We start from the raw sequence: 6,558 nt of genomic DNA, 5'->3' as shown, positions 1-6,558 counted from the left end.
ACAGTTCCGAATCGGTAGTGAAGGTAAGTGAAAACCACTACTGCCTTAGGCCATACGCAGCAAGAATTTCATAATGCTGGACCATCAAAAAGGTCCTTCTGTCTTTAGCTGAAGAACGCAACCCTCAGATCACTACATATAAACAGAAGGTATTCCTTCAGGTAAGTATGACCCAAATCATTCAGGGATTTAGATGTGATAATAATCATTTTGAAACTGACTCAGAAACCTATTGAGAGCCAAGTTAATTTAGTCAGAAGAGGATACTCTTGCTCAGAAAAAGTATATCCAATGTATTTTAGACCTGGGTCTCCTTCAAATAAAGCCCCACAAAGAGTACATTGTAATAATTTATTGGGTAACCAAAGAATGAATAATGGAAGGCAGAGCAGATCTTTTTCATGGAGGAAAAAAATTATTCATAAAAACTTGTGAACATAATAAACAGATGGAAACACCTCCTAACCATTGCCCTGATTAGTGCATGCAAGGATAGTAAGGAGTCCCAAGTGCCCCGCTAAACTACAGGACTGACTTTTTCTGCCAGTTGTTAATTGAACATGGCAGTCATTAAGCAAATTCTGTCTTTCTTAAATGAACCCATTGTCTGCAATGGGTGTTTTTCCCCCAGAAACGAAGTAAATGCCAGTTACAGAAAAAAATGTAAATTCCCATGTAACTGGGAATCTGTAGATGAGGGCCAGTTGCCAAGGGCCCAAAATTATGATCACGTTTTTGTGGAACTTTGAATCCAGGTCATAAGTACCTGTTTTAGGGTCCATTAAAACTTTGAATGGTTGCTGGTAGTAAGTAAAGGGCTACCTATCCATCTGCACAACTAATGCCACTTCCTGCTATGTCCATGGTTGAAACCAGATTGAAACTGAACCAGAAAATCCATTTCTTGCAACAGCTTTAGAGGATTCCATGATCTGATTCTCCTTGGCCAGGAGTAGTAAATTCGATACTGATATACAGTATACCTATTAAATGGAAAGAATTCAAAGCCTTGCAATGATAAATGTTGTATTGGTAGGAATACGTAGGAAAATATAGTTGGCATTTTGATTCCTTCTCACAGTCTGCTATATATTAACAGATTGGAGGAAAAATACTGTCTATTTGATATTGGAAGGCAAGAGACAAGCAAAAACTGGTGCCTTATAAGCTAATCCTGTAGCTAAAACTTTTTGCCAGACATGGAATTAACACTTCCTGCAGGTTGTAGGGATCCTAATTAAAATGAGGAAGGTATTTCTTGGACACCTACTTTTGCCTTCTCTGAAAGAAAACCTTCTGGGTAATTGGAATACATTTGCTGTTCTTACAGTGTTTAGAACTCTTCAATCACACAACAGTACTTAAAATTAAGGCACTACTATTTAGCAAAGCTGTCTTTGGCACACAGAGAGAGTGTGCCAAAGTGAGATTGGACTAGTAGCTCTGTGGAATAATGGAAATGTAAAGTAGGACGTAAAAGCCCCCAGTGGTGATTTATAAATATGTTTGGACACTGCTACTTGAAATTCCTGTAAAGAATCTTCTCTCTTCTTCATAATATAAATCATCGTTGCAGTTCCTCACTTTTACTACCTGTTTGTGGAGAGGGATTTGGAAGCACTGTGAATATTACAGCATCGACTCAGCCTGGACATATGTTTTACACCAATTCTTCATCTCCCAACATCTGACCTTATCTTAAGTGGTGTCAGTATGACTGAAGGAAATGTGGTGAGGACACCTAGAGCAACGTCTAGGATTTTAGAGGAAGTAGACTCTGTCTGTTAATAAGCAGGCAGGAAATCTGATTATCTTAAGTGGTGTCAGCATGACTGAAGGAAATGTGGTGAGGACACCTAGAGCAACGTCTAGGATTTTAGAGGAAGTAGACTCTGTCTGTTAATAAGCAGGTAGGAAATCTGATTGAATATACTTCAGACACAGGGATGCTTTAATTCTTCTACAAAGAATGTGTCATGTTGTCATTAAACTTAATTACCACTTTCTAAAATAGACTTTGGGGTACTACCTGATTCAGGAATGAATCTTATAGCAGTAGCACTTAGACTTATATAAATAGTGCTTTACTCTAAGCAGTTTACCGAGTCAGCATATTGCCCCCAGCAATTTGGGTCCTCATTTTACTCGCCTCGGAAGGATGGAAGGCTGAGTCAACTGAGTTGGCCAGAATCAAACTCCTGGCGGCGAGCAGTGAGTTAGTTTGCAATACTGCATCCTAACCACTGCGCCACCACGCACACAGCATAAATAAATGTTGCATCCCAGAATACACAAAACCCAATTTTTCAGTGATATCCTAGCAACAATTAAATGCACATTCTTGACACAAGTTTTGTTTGCACCTCTTTATCGGAAGTCCAGCACTTTCCGTCTTAGTTTCAATTTTGGGTTGAATACAGCCAAGGATCTTGAAGAGATGGTTCTATCAGTGGGAAAGCCAACCAGATCAAAACACAAACACTGAGCACTATCAGTAGAAGTGCTGTTTATTATTTCTGTTATACACAGTAGCATAAGACTCTGATGCATATGGTTAATCAATAGACCAGGTTGGCTATACACTCACAGTACATCCTTAGATTTTCTTTTCTAAGAGTTTTGTTAGATAAGTTTCTCCCTCCTGATACTGTAAGATCTGACCAGTTTGTAACAGCAGAAACTTGGCCCGGCGACAGCTTTATTCTTTTATTTGAAGCCACAGTAGACCAACTCTAAGTTTGGCAACCTCCCAGTATTACCTTAATTACTTCTTGCTTACTTTGGACTATTTCACTTTTTTCTCCCCACTTTCTTCCTTATTCTATTGAAGAATCTGTGTGCATGTGTGTTGTAGCACCTGTGAAGCCACCTGTAAATTCTTGTCCAGCTATATTAAGTACCATTAGTGGAAAACCTGGCAACATCATTTCAAAGGTGGTTTGCAACATTTTCCTTCAGTAATCTCTGAATCTATCACCATTATGATGAGTTTTGAGGCCATTTTTAAAATCATCAGACTCCATTTTGGAGACTGCCTAATCTGCAAAATCACTAGTAAATGATGAAAGGAATACTATTTATTAAGACTGCATTAAGTCCTGCTAAGATCTATCCCTATCCCCTCTGGAAAATTGACCAATCAGGAAGTTTGACCCTTTTATCCTTTTAGCAGCTGAGAATAGATAAGGTTAAGGTGCCAAACAAAATGCTATGCAGAATAAACTTGAAAAAGTTTAATGTCAGTACATTTTTTGAGAACTTGTTACTGTTATTTAGATTTGGAGACTCCCCAAAGACTCTGGGCAGTTTACAATAGCTTGGCAAATAGTCTTAATTAAAAATCCAGATAGTTCTTGACCTACAAATACAATGTAGACCAGAACTTCCATCACTAAATAAGATGGTCATTGCACAATTTTTTTACTGCAGTCATAAAACAAATCACTGCACTCGCTAAGTGAATCATAAGGTAATTTAGCTAATCTGGTATTCCCATTAATTTGCTTGTCAGAGACTGGCTGGAAAGGGTTTCAAATGTCGATCACATGACTTCAGAGTGCTGTCACTTTCGTAAATATTTGCTGGTGGCTAAACACTCAAATTTTTATCATGTGATCATGGATCACCGTTGTAAGTCCCTTTATTTTCAGGGCCATTGTAACTTCAAACGGTCATAAATTGAGGATTATCTGTAAAGAGCGTGGCTAGCTAAAAGCCGTAATTATGATTTATTATGCAGGGATTTACAATGTTTACTTGTTACAAAGAAAATAAATCTGATACCAATGTTTCCAGGGTGCCTTCACTGTTCCAAAAATATGGATCATGTGTCTGAGTATGGGGCTGCTTCCTGAACAAATAGGGAGAGGCTGAATGAATTGGATGCTTCTGCCCCCATGGAATGCTAAAGCAAGCTGCTTAAGGATTAAAACTATGCATCTATGCAGTATTTCTTGTGGGTCCCATCCAGGGGTGGGTTCTACTTACCTTTACTACTGGGTTGCAGCGGGATCGTGTGTGCTTCTGCGCAGAACTTTCCTGATGACATTGGTTTTACTACTAGTAAAATCCGCCTGGTTTTACTACTAGTTCGCAAGAACTGGTCCGAACTGGGGGCAACCCTGGACTGGTCCCATCAGAGGAATAAAGGAATATTGTGCTATTTCTTAATGTGAAGGGCATTCAGCTGTCTACATTATATGAAGGTGGCCCTAAAGCTCACAAATTTGTTTATTTGTTACATATGTATCCTGCCTTTCCTTCAGGAATTCAAGATAGCACACATGGTGCTCCCACAGCCAAATCTGGTGAAGTTGGTTGGGTTGGGCTGAGAGGAGTGGCTGGCTTTAAATCAGTCAGTGAACTTCAATGGAAGAGGGCAGATTTGGAGCTGAGTCTCCTACTACCACTCTATTTTTTAACCACTGCACTGCCCTAAATTGTGTTACACTTCACCGAACAGTTTTTGAAATTCTTTATGTCCCCTACAGAAGGGTGAACACAAAACCTTAGATTTTTTTTTACAAACTTCTAAGGCAATCTTTATCTAAGCAGCCAAGCGTTTTCAAACAGCAAAGGAATAACAGCGAAAATAAAATACTGATCAATATGAGAGCAAATACTTTGCCTTCCCCTCGGTGCAGTAAATGGTTATTATATTATGAAACTGGAAAAATCCAGACAGTAGTCTATAATCAGCCAAACCTTTAAAATGTGAAAATAGCTTGAAAAGATCAATCATATTTGTGGGGGGGAGGAGCTGATTGCCACCATGTTTAACTATCACATACCTTTCAGGGTTGTTTTTTTAAATGGGGACCATCCAGGATTGCCACTACTGTTTCTCATCAGCAATTTTATTCCCTGTTTCTTTGCTTGGCCGGCCTTCTGAAGTGCCAGAAATGATGGTAAATTGACAAACAAGTTAACTTTAAAAGGTTATGGGCAAGAATATTTGTGAAATTTGCCACAGCTGAATTCATTTCAGAAGCAGCAGGGCCTGAGTTTCCAAGGCAGAAAACACTCCATATTGTTAGCTCCCCGATGTGAGGATAAATTATGATAGGCAAGTACTTTCAACTCTTTGCATAATGAAGCCCAAACTCCTTCTGTGGTTCTCTTTTTTCTGAAGCCTTTGTATTAAGATCACTAAAGATAGGGTCAGTAAGCTACAAAACTATTCAATTTGCTCTGAGGAAATAGGATTCATAAACCTGCATTTTAAAAATTGAACTGTGGATGTCTCAAATAATTTGAAATGTCTCTAGGAGAGTATCTGAATAAGACTTCCAATGAGACTGGTGCCTTCCAAATGTTCTGGACAACAGCCTAACCATTAACAAGAGGCTAGAGGAGGGGTCACCAACCTTGGTCCCTTTAAGACTTGTGGACTTCAATTCAATTTGCTGGCTGAGGGACTCTGGGAGTTGAAGTCCACAAGTCTTAAAGGGACCAAGGTTGGAGACCCCTGGGCTAGAGGCATTGTTGAAAACAACTTTAGGCACTGGATCAGTGATGGCGAACCTTTTAGGCACAGAGCGCCCAAACAGGAAGGCGCATGTGTGCATGACTCAGAGTGCCAGAAACCTGATGACCACCTGGCCGGCACGCATGCACACTTTGGAAACACGACCAGCTGGCTGGTGCGCATGTGCGCGTCAAATACCCGACAACCAGCTGGCTGGGCTGGGGCGAGAGAGCACACGTGTTCACAGAGAGGGCTCTGAGTGCCACCTCTGGCACACATGCATAGGTTCACCATCACAGCACTAGATTGTCTGCTTTTAACCAAATGCAAAACTTAACCATCATTCACAGAGGGAAACAGATTCAGAAGCAATAGCATTTTTTTTCTGTTTATGACCCTGTAATCCCTTCTATCGGGGTGCAATTGAATGGAGTTGAGCATTTACTTGCCAGATGCCCTTCCTGACTTCTACATGTAGTTTGTAGCAGATATTTTCTCTTTGTGCTCTGATAAATATCTGTTGCTGCCTAGGCTTGAACTCTCAACTTTCCAAGTGAGAGGTGAGCATCTTCATCTCCGGTCCACCATGCCATTCACAGAAGCAATAATATACTTAACATTATTTTTTTGTATTGTACAAACCTTTAAAAAATTATCTATGGTTTGCCCCAGTGGTGAAATCCAACACATTCTGACACGTTCTGGAGAACTGGTAGCAGAAATTTTAAATAGTTTGGAGAACTGGCAAGTACCACCTCTGGCTGCCCCCAGAGTGGGGTAGGAATGGAGATTTTGCAATATCCTTCCCCTGGAGTGGAGTGGGAATGGAGATTTTTGTAGTATCCTTTCCCTGCCACGCTCAAGCCACACCCACTAAGCCACACCATACCCACCAAGCCACGCCCACAGAACTGGTAGTAAAACAATTTGAATTTCACCATTGGTTTGCCCTTCTTTTAAGATGGCTGCTGCTCAGTAAGGTTTTCTTTTTTCTCTTACCAACAATCTGCTAATTTCACTGCGGAAACTAGCTCTTTGATGGTGCTGTTCTCTGGGTTTGAATTGAATCACTTTGGTCAAGGGTGTCCAAA

Source organism: Ahaetulla prasina, chromosome 1 (genome assembly GCF_028640845.1).
Source record: "Ahaetulla prasina isolate Xishuangbanna chromosome 1, ASM2864084v1, whole genome shotgun sequence".
Taxonomy (NCBI): domain Eukaryota; kingdom Metazoa; phylum Chordata; class Lepidosauria; order Squamata; family Colubridae; genus Ahaetulla; species Ahaetulla prasina.
The sequence above is the reverse complement of the archived record's forward strand: the minus strand, read 5'-3'. Positions refer to the sequence as shown.